This window comes from Schistocerca nitens, chromosome 7 (genome assembly GCF_023898315.1).
Source record: "Schistocerca nitens isolate TAMUIC-IGC-003100 chromosome 7, iqSchNite1.1, whole genome shotgun sequence".
Lineage (NCBI taxonomy): Eukaryota > Metazoa > Arthropoda > Insecta > Orthoptera > Acrididae > Schistocerca > Schistocerca nitens.
In genome coordinates, this window is record NC_064620.1 from 287465246 (window position 1) to 287480760 (window position 15515).

The window sequence follows — 15515 nt, forward strand, 5'->3', positions numbered from 1 at the left end:
GCTCTTTTCAGTTCTGAGCTCACAGTGAGAACGTAGAGATGTGCAGAAATAAGCGTCTCCCGCCAAGTATGAGGGCCTGGTGAAAGCTATGCAATCCACATAACATAACTGTCTTGCGGTTCGTGCTACACGGCAATTCTCGGCCGCACTCGGCAGGGGCAATGAAGATGCTCCTGCAGCGTTTTCGATGGGAAATGTTTGATCACCCACAGTACAGTCCATAATTGGCTACCCCTGAGATTCATCTCTGCTCAAATGAACCGCTGGCTATGAAGGCAATATTTTGACACAGACAACGAGCTCCAGTCCAGAGCAGAACGTTGTCGAAAAGCACGAGTGAATTTAAAAGTTGGTAGAACGCTAAGACATATGTTTAAGTCTGAGCAGCGACTGTGTACAGAAGTAGGTGGAAGGTGTAGCTAACCGCTGCAAATAAAAGTTTTGATTTTCACTGTGATTTCCATTTCGCAACCTATCTTTCCTTACTTTCCGAATGGCCCTCGTATTTTAAGGTACATCCGCTAGAAATAGGAACACAGTCCTCAGTAACTCGTTTCGGGAGTTAAGCTACAATTATAGGCTGCCTAAGTTATTCCTACATAAAGATGCACCTCAGACACACATGCGGTCAAAACATTAAAAAAAATATTTGGGCAGGAAGTTTTCGCGTTACTTTAAAAGGGCACCACAAGTTTCACTTCCGCCTAGAGTCGCGTGTATTCCCGTCTGGTACGGAGACACTCCTGCGTTTGTGCACGGTGGCCCGTGCGCGCAATTCAGAGGCATGCGTGACTGTACGGTTGCATGCGTTCCTCGCCTCTTCGTAAAACGACCGCACGTGCCCAGAGCGCTCGGAAAGTCGGACAGTTGTAAACGCACTTTTGGGTGTTAACACCGATCACGACAGCTGACTCTCCGCGCACCTGTTATTTCAGAGACATATGTGCGGCTCTGACAGACTGCACTGAGCCGTCAACTGTTCCATAACATTCCAAAGGCGATGAAGAGACACCACACCAATCATTATCTGTGCAATATCGTTCACATTTATCGTACTAACGTCAACCTAATGCATTACGATTTTCACTAGTTTTTTATATGAAATACATTATCAAACTTAACCCTGTAGATTGCTGTTTCAAGTTCCTCAAGCATGTTGGCTTTATTTCCCTTCTTATCTACATGTATCACCTCTTTCTTCTGTGCCTTTCAGGGGGTGACTAGTAAAATACGTATGTTTGGCAACCACCGATGTGAGTATCTGGCCAATCTAAAAGCGTTTGTATGCTCGATACATCTCGAAAATTTCCTACCTGTTTGTCTTACACAGCATGTCTCTCTCCCTGGTTTCGGCAAATATTTACAGTTCCTTTTTTGCAACGTGTAGTTGGAGTCAGCCTAGACAAATACTGTTCATCACGTCTTTCCTGCCAGCGTCGATGGATGGATTTTTAGCGCATTTCATATGTGATTGACTGCCGGCCGGCCGGCCGGAGTGGCTGTGCGGTTCTAGGCGCTACAGTCTGGAGCCGAGTGGCCGCTACGGTCGCAGGTTCGAATCCTGCCTCGGGCATGGATGTGTGTGATATTCTTATGTTAGTTAGGTTTAAGTAGTTCTAAGTTCTAGGCGACTGATGACCTCAGAAGTCGCATAGTGCTCAGGGCCATTTGAACCATTTTTTTGTGATTGACTTGCTGCTCAGCTATGCAGCGCTGGGGCATCATTATTTGAGGCATAGTAGCGAGCAGTTCAGTTTTTCAGAGAAAGAGGGTTGTCACTTGTGAATCTGGGAGAAATTATCTGAAATTTTTAACTGTGGAGACGAAAACTCATTAATAATATTTTCTCGGCCATTATATTGATGGCAAGATTGTGGAGGAATTTTGAAGATAACGAAGGCACGCGGAAGACTGAAACGTTTGTTTGTCAGAAGTACTCATTGAAGGAAATCTTTGGCCCTCAGATAACTAATAACTTTCATGATTAGTGTTAATTTTCTCTCTTTGTTTTTCATGTTTTCACAAATACCTCAACTGGTTGAAATGTTTATAGCTTTTTTTAAATTAGAGAAATTTGTAATCGTTAGAGTCCCCTTATGTTGTGCATTCTCTATGTCAACAATCAGAGTTTTATTTCGCAAGAGCGACTTTCTTTAAAGTAAAACCCACCTCCAAGTTTTGAATATTCTGTCGAGTGTGCATTGCGCCTTACGCTACAGGAAGCCACAGATTATTTCTGATAAGCGAAACGAAAGAAATAAGTAGTGAACAGAATGAGGTTCTCACTCTGCATGCTGATATGGAACTTCCTGGCAGATTAAAACTGTATGCCGGACCGAGACTCGAACTCGGAACCTTTGCCTATCGCGGGCAAGTGCTCCAACATCTGAGCTCTCCAACCACGACTCACGACCCGTCCTCACAGCTTTACTTCCGCCAGTAGCTTTGGAGTTTGGAAGGTATGGGACGATGTCGCGCTTGGATAGCTCCGATGGCAGAGCACTTGCCCACGAAAGGCAAAGGTATCGAGTTCGAGTCTTGGTCCGGCACACAGTTTTAATCTGCCAGGAAGCTTCAAGTAGGGAACAGTTTATTTACCTTGGGCTCCTGCCTTTGCTGATTTGTATTTTCTTTCGAGAACTTCAGTACTCCAGACACAAAAAGCAGCATGTTGTGCAACAGGTAAGTGACTTATTTCTGGACGGATCTCACGTTGCACACTGAGCAAACAGTCTGTAGTCGGGACTGTCAGGTGTCATGCTCACAAGTAGATTAATTTTCAGTGAACAGTGTTGGTAATTTCAAACAATTATTTTCTTTCGCCTAGAATAGTAATTTATTTTAATGGATATTTCGTGCGCACTTCATATCATGTAACGTTCATACAGAGTTTTAATTTTATATTTTCATTGAACACACAGTTAGTTTCTTCGCCATGTAATTCGATTCGTTTTCTTTATTTCAGATTTTGAATTTCATTGAGTTAAAAGTTTTACTTCACAACACTGCTCACAAGCGCAACGAAGGGTCAACCAACTGTCGATTTTGTTCAGCAATTGACTAGGACACCTAAAGTATAAGGTACATGATGAGACAGTTTTTGAAATCAATATATTCAATTTTCTCACATGCCGACAATCTTTTATATAAAGATTACAACCTTTGGATCGCAATATAACGCCGTGGTATTGATTCGAACAGACCTTAGTAAGTGTCCGGAAATATATGCCACCATATGTCGAAGCAATTACCGTAAGTTATGGGGCCGCGGTTTGCGCTTGTGGAGCTGATACGAAGAATGTCTCTGATGTGTTCCATGGGATTCAGACCAGGATATTTTGATTGTCAGCACATCAGTGCGAAGTCACTGTGATGCTCTTCTAACCACTGCAGCACGATTCGGGCATTGTGAAACTCTTGCTGCAAGATGCTGCTGCTGTCGGGGGACGTAACAAGCATGAAAAGATACAGGAGGTCCGCTCTAATGGTGCCTTCACTACTACCGAAGGTCCCATGGAACAGGCGTTCATCTGGCTGATGAAGTGCCCGAACACAATAGTCGATCTGATCGATCCGACCAAGTCGCACGTGTCCTTTGACTCACGATCCAATCTCGAAGATCACGTGCCTACTACAATCGTAACTGTGTCGTCAGGTCAGCACTGGGACAAGTAGAGGTCATCTGCTGCGGAACCCCAGGTTCAGCACAGTGCACTGAACTGCGTACCTCAGCATTGTACTCTGTCGTCCTGCTTTACACAACGAGCAAGGGCCCGATTTACAAAATGGTTCAAATGGCTCTGAGCACTATGGGACTCAACTGCTGTGGTCATTAGTCCCCTAGAACTTAGAACTACTTAAACCTAACTAACCTAAGGACATCACACACATCCATGCCCGAGGCAGGATTCGAACCTGCGACCGTAGCAGTCGCACGGTTCCGGACTGCGCGCCTAGAACCGCGAGACCACCGCGGCCGGCCCCGATTTACACATTCTGGACTTCCAACATCTTACCGGCTATTCGTGGTTTCATCATTTCAATGACCACGATAGTAAGGTGCAAACTGCTGACCAGTTTCGTCATTTTCAAGATGTTCGCTCCCAGAAGCCGGACTATAGCAATCTACCCTTTTGCTATACCGTAAGAATGACTCCCGATTTGTCTGTGCAGCACATGCGAGGTGGTTGAGAAAAATAATAGGACTGACAATACTGCGAGCTATATGGCAACCCTGTGTTCTTCTGCTTGCGTAGACCGACGTATTCATACGTTCCAAAAATGGTTCAAATGGCTCTAAGCACTAAGGGACAACATCTGAAGTCATCAGACCCCTAGACTTAGAACTAAACCTAACTAACCTAAGGACATCACACACATCCATTCACGAGGCAGGATTCGAACCTGCGACCGTAGAAGCAGTGAGCTTCCGGACTGAAGCGCCTAGAACCGCTCGGCCACAGTGGCCGGCCGTACCTTCCAGATGCTCAGTCCTAGTTTCAGCTCCGTACGGTCACCAAGTGATTACAGCGTGCGTCATCAGTATTATTTTTATTGCGTGTTGCTAATAGGGAACAACGGAATGTAGAGCAACGTTATGCCATCAAGTTCTATTTGGGGAATCTGCGAGTGTGATGTTTGAAAAGATGAAACAGGCCTATGGGGAACATTCCTTATCAAGACACATGTTTTTGCTGGCAAAATTCATTTTTGGAAGGCCGATAACACGTTGAAGATGAATCTCGCTCCGGGAGAACAACGTCGTGTTCTTGGGGGATCAGACCGATATTTAACAGTATGGATGATGGTTGACCAGTTAAACCAATACGCTTACACTGTACATCGAATTTTGACCGAAGATTTGCACATGCAAAAGGTTTGGGTCAAAATCGCGCCGAATAATAAGAATATTCTCGAGACGACTGCTAAAGGCCACGAATGGTTCAGCATGATTGCAGGTGTTAAACTGTGGATTTTTGAGTACGATCCTAAGACGGAGCGGCAAAATGAGGAGCGCCACACCGGGACTTTTCGTCTGAATGAACAGATCAAAGATCAAAACAATGCTGATTTTCTTTTCTCACGGTAGGTATTCTACACAAAGAATTTGTTCATCTAGGCTGAACTGTCAACCAAGTGCTTTACAAAGATGTCCTTGAAAGGATGAATCTAGTAGACTGGACATTGCAGACAAGTCGATGCTGCATCGTGACAACCCATCCAATTCCATCACGGAATTTTTTACGACAAAAGGCGTTCCTGTTGTTGCAAAGGCCCTGCTCCCCGCCATTCATCTCATATCAGTTCTCGTGAATGTTTTATTTTTTCAGCAAGGACGTCATTTTAGAATTCTGGAGAATATTCAAAAGAATGTGACTGACATGTTAAAGACCCTGCCCGTCGAAGCCTTTCAGCGCTGCTACCAAGACTGGGACAACGGCTCCGCTGGCGAACAGCTGCCGAAGGGAACTACTTTGAAGGGGACAATATCGTTGTTTAAAGAAAAGAAAAACTTTGCTTGGTAAAAAATACAGTCTCATTACTTTTTTCACACACCTCGTATAATTTATTCTTTTCTTAACGCGTCACTCAAACTCTATGCCACCAGGGAACATTCAGTATGCTATCGTGGTGAACCATGGTAACGAACTTTTGCCGAATCATATGTGTATACTGTCATATGCAGTTTAGCTACCTGTGGAACACAATTCATGGTGTTCTTTATTTTTAAATTACACGTTAGGAAATACTGCAACCAGCCACAAGTTTTCTTTAAACGTTTTTGTTATACACTCCTGGAAATGGAAAAAAGAACACATTGACACCGGTGTGTCAGACCCACCATACTTGCTCCGGACACTGCGAGAGGGCTGTACAAGCAATGATCACACGCATGGCACAGCGGACACACCAGGAACCGCGGTGTTGGCCGTCGAATGGCGCTAGCTGCGCAGCATTTGTACACCGCCGCCGTCAGTGTCAGCCAGTTTGCCGTGGCATACGGAGCTCCATCGCAGTCTTTAACACTGGTAGCATGCCGCGACAGCGTGGACGTGAACCGTATGTGCAGTTGACGGACTTTGAGCGAGGGCGTATAGTGGGCATGCGGGAGGCCGGGTGGACGTACCGCCGAATTGCTCAACACGTGGGGCGTGAGGTCTCCACAGTACATCGATATTGTCGCCAGTGGTCGGCGGAAGGTGCACGTGCCCGTCGACCTGCGACCGGAACGCAGCGACGCACGGATGCACGCCAAGACCGTAGGATCCTACGCAGTGCCGTAGGGGACCGCACCGCCACTTCCAAGCAAATTAGGGACACTGTTGCTCCTGGGGTATCGGCGAGGACCATTCGCAACCGTCTCCATGAAGCTGGGCTACGGTCCCGCACACCGTTAGGCCGTCTTCCGCTCACGCCCCAACATCGTGCAGCCCGCCTCCAGTGGTGTCGTGACAGGCGTGAATGGAGGGACGAATGGAGACGTGTCGTCTTCAGCGATGAGAGTCGCTTCTGCCTTGGTGCCAATGATGGTCGTATGCGTGTTTGGCGCCGTGCAGGTGAGCGCCACAATCAGGACTGCATACGACCGAGGCACACAGGGCCAACACCCGGCATCATGGTGTGGGGAGCGATCTCCTACACTGGGCGTACACCACTGGTGATCGTCGAGGGGACACTGAATAGTGCACGGTACATCCAAACCGTCATCGAACCCATCGTTCTACCATTCCTAGACCGGCAAGGGAACTTGCTGTTCCAACAGGACAATGCACGTCCGCATGTATCCCGTGCCACCCAACGTGCTCTAGAAGGTGTAAGTCAACTACCCTGGCCAGCAAGATCTCCGGATCTGTCCCCCATTGAGCATGTTTGGGACTGGATGAAGCGTCGTCTCACGCGGTCTGCACGTCCAGCACGAACGCTGGTCCAACTGAGGCGCCAGGTGGAAATGGCATGGCAAGCCGTTCCACAGGACTACATCCAGCATCTCTACGATCGTCTCCATGGGAGAATAGCAGCCTGCATTGCTGCGAAAGGTGGATATACACTGTACTAGTGCCGACATTGTGCATACTCTGTTGCCTGTGTCTATGTGCCTGTGGTTCTGTCAGTGTGATCATGTGATGTATCTGACCCCAGGAATGTGTCAATAAAGTTTCCCCTTTCTGGGACAATGAATTCACGGTGTTCTTATTTCAATTTCCAGGAGTATATCATTACAAGTTTCGGTTCTGAACCCACCGTCATACCGTAGTACTGACTTCTTGAAAGTTTTACATTTGTGTCCCAAAATATAACAAAATTTTTGTGATACATAGTTTACAGAAGATTTTACATTTCTCATATGTGTCCTGAAAAACCTTCTGTAAACTATGCATCATTATACACCGAAGACCCAAAGAAACTGGTACACCTGTCTAATTTCGTGTACGGCCCACAGGAGCACGCAGAAGTCTCGCAACGTGACGTGGCATGGACTCGACTAATGTCTGTAGTACTACTGGAGGGAACTGCCATCACGAATCCTGCAAGGCTGTCCAAAAATCCTTAACAGTTTGAGGGGGTGGAGATTCTTTCTGAACAGCACGTTGCAAGGCATCACATGTCTGGGGGATTTGGTGGCTAGCGGAAGTGTTTGAACTCAGAAGAGTGTTCCTAGAGCCACTCTGTAGCAATTCTGGATGTGTGGCGTGTCGCATTGTCCTACTGGAATTGCCCAAGTCAATCGGAATGCACAATGGTCATGAATGGATGCAGGTCTTCTGACAGGATGCTTACGTATGTGTCACCTGTCAGAGTCTCATCTAGACGTATCAGGGGTTCCATATCACTCCAACTGCACAAGCCCACACCATTACAGAGCCTCCGCCAGCTTGAACAGTCCCCTGCTGGCATACAGGGTCCATGGATTCATGAGGTTGTCTCCATACCCATACACATCCATCCGCTCGATAAAATTTGAAACGGAACTCGTCCGATCAGGCAACATGTTTCCAGTCGTCAACAGTCCAATATCGTTGTTGACAGGTCCAGGCGAGGCATAAAGCCTCGTGTCGTGCAGTCATCAAGGTTACGCGAGTAGGTCTTCAGCTCCGATGATGTTTTGTTGAATGGTTCGCAGGCTGACAACTGTTGATGGCCGAGCATCGAAATCTGCAGCAACTTGCGGAAGGGTTGCACTTGTCTCGTTAATCGATTATCTTCAGTCGTCGTCGGTCTCGTTTCTCCAGGATATTTTTTCCGGCCGCAGCGATGTCAGAGATTTGATGTTTTACCGGATTCCTGATATTGACGGTACACTTGTGAAATGGTCGTACGAGAAAATCAACACTTCATCGCTACCTAGGAGATGCTGTGTCCCATCGCTCGTGCGCCGACTATAATACCACGTTCAAACCCACTTAAATGTTGATAACTTGCCATTGCAGCAGTAACCAGTCTACTGCGTCAGGCACTTGTCTTATGTAGGCATTTCCAACCCCAGCGCCGTATTTTGTCTGTTTACATATCTCTGTAATTGGATACGCATGCCTATACCAGTTTCTTTGGCGCTACAGTGTATTTTAGGACACAAATGTAAAACGTGCAATAAATTAACGTCTGACGCTACAACGCAGTTCTTGCTATGAATTTTTTCGATTACTTAACACATGAAACTGTTTGTATACGATGTATAGTCTAGTGTAAATATGTATTGTAAATAGTATGTTTAAATTATGTAATATTTAACACTGGCAAGTCAGGGCATATTTAGTTAACGTTGAAGTCAGAGAGATCGTTTTGTCGTGCCGCTGGGTGCGGGAGCGCGCCAGCGGGCAGTAGTAGCAGCGACGCCGTGCTCGGAGTAAGACGTACAGTCGAGAGCTGCTATTCCTAGCTGTGTTTCATCTAACGGCTAGTGGCTTAAAAAATTGTTCAAATGGCTCTGAGCACTGTGGGACTCAACTGCTGTGGTCATCAGTCCCCTAGAACTTAGAACTACTTAAACCTAACTAACATCACACACATCCATGCCCGAGGCAGGATTCGAACCTGCGACCGTAGCAGTCGCACGGTTCCGGACTGCTTGCCTAGAACCGCGAGACCAAACGGCTAGTGTGTGGATCTAAGTACGGCATGGAAAGTAATGGTCGGCATATCTGGAAGCATGGCCGGACAAGTTATTATGGATTAATGGGCATAGTACTGAAGAAACGAGGGCTTAAATGTGAAGCGCACTGTGGGCCCATGTCGCAACAGTAGAAGCCCGCTGCCACATTGTGTCACCGCCGTGGACTTCCGTCGATCCACCGACAACGAGGGAAGTAAGATCTACGTAATTTTTGTAGGATAAAATTGTAGAAGGCTTGCCAGTGACTGTGCCTTTCTCTGAAGTTGAACAATTAATAACAAGCACTTTATAATCGGAGTGTTGCAGTTACATTCCACCCGACAATAACACCAAGTAGGTTCCTTCCGATCCTTACCTTATTGAACCGAGTGTGTCACGCCATTATCAAGAGAAAATATGTTAATTATCAAATTATTTGCATAGACGGTGAAGAGTAAATTTCAGACTATTTTGAACGATTGGTTATCGTAGTTAATTGTTGCACTTAATAAGCTTACGGCAACCGTAGTAACTTAATAATAGACTGAAGTAATAAATTTGATTATTAAGACTTATTTCAATGCATATTCAGCTGAAGTTAGTTCAAGGATATTTCATGAAACTATAAAGCTTATTCCACCTGACAATCGCCAAATCAATGAATTATTATCATTCAAAACATAGTTAATCAATTATTGGTAATATATTTCATTATAAGTAGATTAAACTGTGCAAAGTACGTAATTTTAAAGACAGAATGACAGTCCATTATTCAAAATCTCGATAGATAATTATCTGTGTTGTCAGCATTGCACTTAGCTGACAAATTATGAACAAAATAATTATCAAAATACTTATTGAAAGTTAACCATTAATGTTTAAGTGTAGTTAGATTGTTATGACATTATTTTATATGACTACTGAGCCTGACACAGCACTTATGTAAAAGTTCCCGTTCCACCTGCTGCGCTACAAACAGGTAAACTTTATTTTTGACACAATTATTCACGTACTTAACAGTACTGTCGCTCGTCAATTGAGTTGGCGACCGATTTTTTAATTGCTTTTACAACTTAATCATTTCTTTCGGCAAAATTTCCACTGGCAAAATTTATTTCCAAATTATTTCCATTATTTCATTTACCGATCGTTATTGAATGAAATTAGTCGTACGCAGCTCGTGGTCGTGCGGTAGCGTTCTCGCTTCCCGCGCCCGGGTTCCCGGGTTCGATTCCCGGTGGGGTCAGGGATTTTCTCTGCCTCGTGATGACTGGGTGTTGTATGATGTCCTTAGGTTAGTTAGGTTTAAGTAGTTCTAAGTTCTAGGGGACTGATGACCATAGATGTTAAGTCCCATAGTGCTCAGAGCCATTTGAACCACTTTTTTGAAATTACTCATTCAATAACGATCAAGTTATAACATCTCCTGTTTCCCGCGGAATAATCATTATTTACTTCGGATTCGGATGCCTTATCCCGACACGTGTCAAAATTCATAATTCACGGTCATTGTTAACTTGTAATTCGCAAATCCCGGGAAGCAGGGGGGGTGTTATAAACGCTACCATCTGATGATGGGCTCAGGCCCGAAACTAGTAATGGTATAATAAAATCACTTCAAGAAAACTTGTGGATGGTTGCAGTATTTCCTTCAGTATAATTTATGAAAATGCTGCCGTGTTCTCCAGCCAAAATGGATAAAATAAGTTCTTTGTTTTTGGATCAACATCATATCTTGTGAGATGCGCTGCTGTAAAGTGGATCAACGGCTCATGCAGACGCAGACAGCCGGTGGCGCCCAGCAGATACTGCTGAGCAAGGGTAGGAGAGGACGGAGACCCTGGCGGGTTAACGCGGACCCAGGGGAGCGCCGACTGCCACATCTCCATAACAATAGCGCGGCCGTGCGGTGTGTGCTGCGGCCTACAGCGCTCCCCGCGACAGTCGCACGCACGCACGCACGCACGCATATGCGCCAGCCCGGCGCCGTCCTCCTCACCTAATGAGTTTCACACCACTCCACTCCTCTCCACTCCACGAGGCGACAGGACGGGGCGCGGACTGCCCTCCACTCTGCCCAGTGTGTAGGGACAGGTCCGTTGTAGCTCTTACACTCGTTTCAGATTAAGAGATTAACTCCGGGGGATCGGGGATTAAGTTGCTATGACACCGCAAGGGGTGTAATGGGGTGCTCTGATGGGATCAGCGGTAGATGATTCCGAAGCATTGCTTATTTACTGATGAGAATCATCTTTATTTGTGCCCATTCAACTGGTCATATACAGAGTACATCTGTTTCCCTGTACGTGTTATGAGTTTGTTTGTGAGAATTACCGTGACTGATGTCTTTTCAATGTCAGTTCCAACGTAAAAAAATTTCCTTGTGTCTGAAAAGCTTCTGTCCATGACATCAGCACGAATTTAGAAAGTACCGCTCATGCGAAATTCAGCTTTCCCTTTTCTCGGACCATATTGTGCAAACTATGGATGAAAAGCAACAGGCAGATTCCATATTTCTGAAAAGGACACGGTAACTCGCTGAAGACTGTTGACTAATGTCTGTATAGCGAATTAGGTTCCCAGATATGTGAGTGTCTCGAAGGCTTGTTGAGTAGTAGATCCCACACTACATTGTCATCGACTGTGAGTGTTTGCCAAAAACGAGGATACCGTCGGAAGTGCCACAGGGAAGTGAGCGGAAACGTCGGCGTCCGATGGATGGATGTGTGACACTGTAGCGCATTTCCACTGTCCAGCTGACAAGCATAGTAAACAGGTGACATGTCAATACCAAGACATAAAGTCTCTGCGGATTTCTTTCCGCCGGCCGGGGTGGCCGAGCGGTTCTAGGCGCTACAGTCTGGAACCGCGCCACCGCTACGGTCGCAGGTTCGAATCCTTCCTCGGGCATGGATGCGTGTGATGTCCTTAGGTTAGTTAGCTTTAAGTAGTTCAAAGAAATGGTTCAAATGGCTCTGAGCACTATAGGACTTAACTTCTGAGGTCATCAGTCGCCTAGAACTTAGAACTACTTAAAGCTAACTAACCTAAGGACATCACACACATCCATGCCCGAGGCAGGTTCCGAACCTACGACCGTAGCGGTCGCGCGGTTCCAGACCGTAGCGCCTACAACCGCTCGGCCACCCCGGCCGGCGCATATTCAGTTGGACAGTAACTATGCTTCCCAGACAATCGTGTGAACCATGAACGCAGATGTCAGCACTTGAAAGAGGACGTGTAGTTAGGCTCAGAGAAGCTGCTTAGACGAATCGGCCAGCAGCCGGTCAGGATTTGAATATGAGTGATGCCAGTATTCGACGACGGTGGCAGGAATGGGTGGACGATGCGAACCCAGAATCAAGAAAGAAACGGTGGACCTAGACAGACGACAAATCCAGCAATCGTCAGAGACGCACTCCTGGCCCCGTGTTTATCATCGATTCGACGCGCATCTGGAGCTTCAGAGACCACAAGGACCATTAACAGGTGGTGCAAAGAAAGAAGGCTGAGCTCACGGCACCCAAATTTCTCAATTATCTTTTAGAAAGATACATGGATAACCCTAATGTCTCAAGTCCCATCATTATGTCCCTTCTCCTTGTCAGTGTTTTCCACATCCTTCTATAGCACATCAAAATGTAACGTCACCGGTTTTGCTAGTTCGTAGTTGATAAATTAGTATTAATCGGCCCTGGCTAAAACTCGGCGAAGTCGGTAGAGCGATGATACTGTTATTAGGTAAAGACGACGTTACAAAAAACAGTGCTGAACTGAACTCTCGACGTGTGCGTGATATTTACTTCACCAATTGCGACCAATATTACGCTACTCGTCGTAATTAACTCGTTTATATTCGATGGTTTCACAGTTGCTATAAAAATATTAATGATAAATTCAATTCAGTTCCACCGACACTAACTTCCCCATTGTTTGGTTGTAATTTCAAATATCTAATAAGTCGTAACATTGTGATTTCTTCCTAACGTCAAAGAGTTTCTATATATTCGCCGAGCGCTTCAGTCAAACATTATAGCAGCACGCAAAAGATCACAGTTATGTCTCTAAACAATTTTGTAATTTGGAATCACAAATGCGTAAATTGGCACGAAAGGGTGGTTTATTTGACATTAACAATCACTTCCGAACAAGGCCGTGTGGAAGAAGCTTTCCTAGGTGATGGTGGGGGATTTATAAATTGTCTTCTTTAAAACTATTGCCAAGTTCCAGAGTCCATTTGCAATTACGAATGAAGTTAATTGTCTATCACTGTTCAATGCCTAACTAGAGTTGAGTTCGAGTTATCTAATTAAAAATTTCACTTCGGTCTAATATAAGGTCGTCCTCTATCTGAATTCTAAACGATGTTCTAGTTGGAGTCAATGTTTCGTTTCACTGCGTCATAGCAGATCGCAATTATCAATTCTCGCCGGCCGGAGTGGCCGAGCGGTTCTAGGCGCTACAGTCTGGAACCGCGCGACCGCTACGGTCGCAGGTTCGAATCCTGCCTCGGGCATGGATGTGTGTGACGTCCTTAGGTTAGTTAGGTTTAAGTAGTTCTAAGTTCTAGGGGACTGATGACCTCAGAAGTTAAGTCCCATAGTGCTCAGAGGCATTTGAACCATTTTTGTCCGCAGCTCGTGGTCGTGCGGTAGCGTTCTCGCTTCCCGCGCCCGGTTTCCCGGGTTCGATTCCCGGCGGGGTCAGGGATTTTCGCTGCCTCGTGATGACTGGGTGTTGTGTGCTGTCCTTAGGTTAGTTAGGTTTAAGTAGTTCTAAGTTCTAGGGGACTGATGACCATAGATGTTAAGTCCCATAGTGCTCAGAGCCATTTGAACCATTTTTATCAATTCTCGAAAAACAATCTAACTGCACCTACATATACGAGTATTCAAACAAGTCTGACCAGCTTCGACTAACTCTCGTAACGTAGTGACAATGGATCAAATTTTCCTAAGCCATTACTCAAGATAAAAGTTGATGAATTACTAAGTATAAGGTTCTTGTTTCAATTACTGGTTATTATCCAAATAATAGTGTTAAATGGAACTTTGGTTACTTGTTCACTTCCCATGGAATTTGGGACTTGTTTTGGGGAAATTTTTGGGCTATTGGTTGCTATTTTTTCTTTTTTCATTTTTCGTCCGAGAAAGTGGCATTACAAAAAGTCCTTCGATTCCCAACAATTCCGGTTTCCCACAATTCACGATTCGCTTCCATACAATGCTGTATTCTCGTAAACTTCTTCCTCAAATTGAGGCCTATTTTCGATAGTAGTAGAATTCATTTGGCCAGGAATACCTCCTTTGCCAGTACGATTCTGCTTGTTATGTCCTCCTTACTCTGTCCTTCTAGCTTTGTTATTGTTACGGCGTAAAGTTAAGCGCCGGCACGTCGGGCGGTTACGATCGAGAAGAGAAGGCTGTGACAAGATGTCAGCCAATCGCACGCTGACCTCCCTTCCAAGACGACAACGCGACAGGAGATAAGCGCCGCACCCGACTGGTGGCGGCCCACTTGGATAGCACCGTCAACGTTAGGCACTTCGATAGCTGTTCTGGAAAGACTTTTGTCAGTTAGAGATCAGCAGTCACTGCAAAGACTGATTATTTTTGTATGTCGCCCTTTGCTTGCGACACATCAGTCAAAGTTAAGTACTGTAACTGTATCTTGTCTATTTGCAATAAATCTCGTTAATACTAGTTGTTTGATTGTTTGTCCAGCGAACCGAGTAGGCAGACTTCCTAGACGCAAGAGTTATGGCCAATGGCCGTACTTGCCCTCTGTTCCAAAGCTGCCTTCGGGTTAGCGGATTTATTCATTGTTCCATTCACTTCATTCATTCATTCACATATCGCGATCCGTCAATCCCATCAAGAAAAAGAGCTCTCAGGGGTATGGTACGCACGAAGTTACACATTAACAGATAGAAACAACCAATACTGCCTACTTCTGCACAATAACAATCAATTATGAGTGGCGCTTATTAGTCAAATTTTAGTAGTTGCAGGGATTGGACAAAAATATGGAGACACCAAATACACATTACCATGCCTATGGCATAGAAAAACCGACGCATTTAAAATTGCTTTTTATCATCTCTGAATGAATAAACCCAGGTTCTGTACGGTTTTCAAGGAAACCTTATACCATTCTTCCTGCAAAATAGAGGCAGTTTCAGGTAACTATGATGGTGAATTCCTATCACGCACCCTTCCCTCCAAAGTAGATCACAAAGCCTCAATAACGCAGGCTTATGGTGACTGTGTTGGCCAGGGGAGATGCGCTAATTCGTCCTGGTGCTCATAAAACTAGTCGTGGACTGTGCGACCTGTGTCAACAAGGGCCCTGTCGTCTTGGAACACAGCATCACGGAGCTGATCAGCCAAAATGATCACATAATTCTTCGGAGCAATGCGGTCTT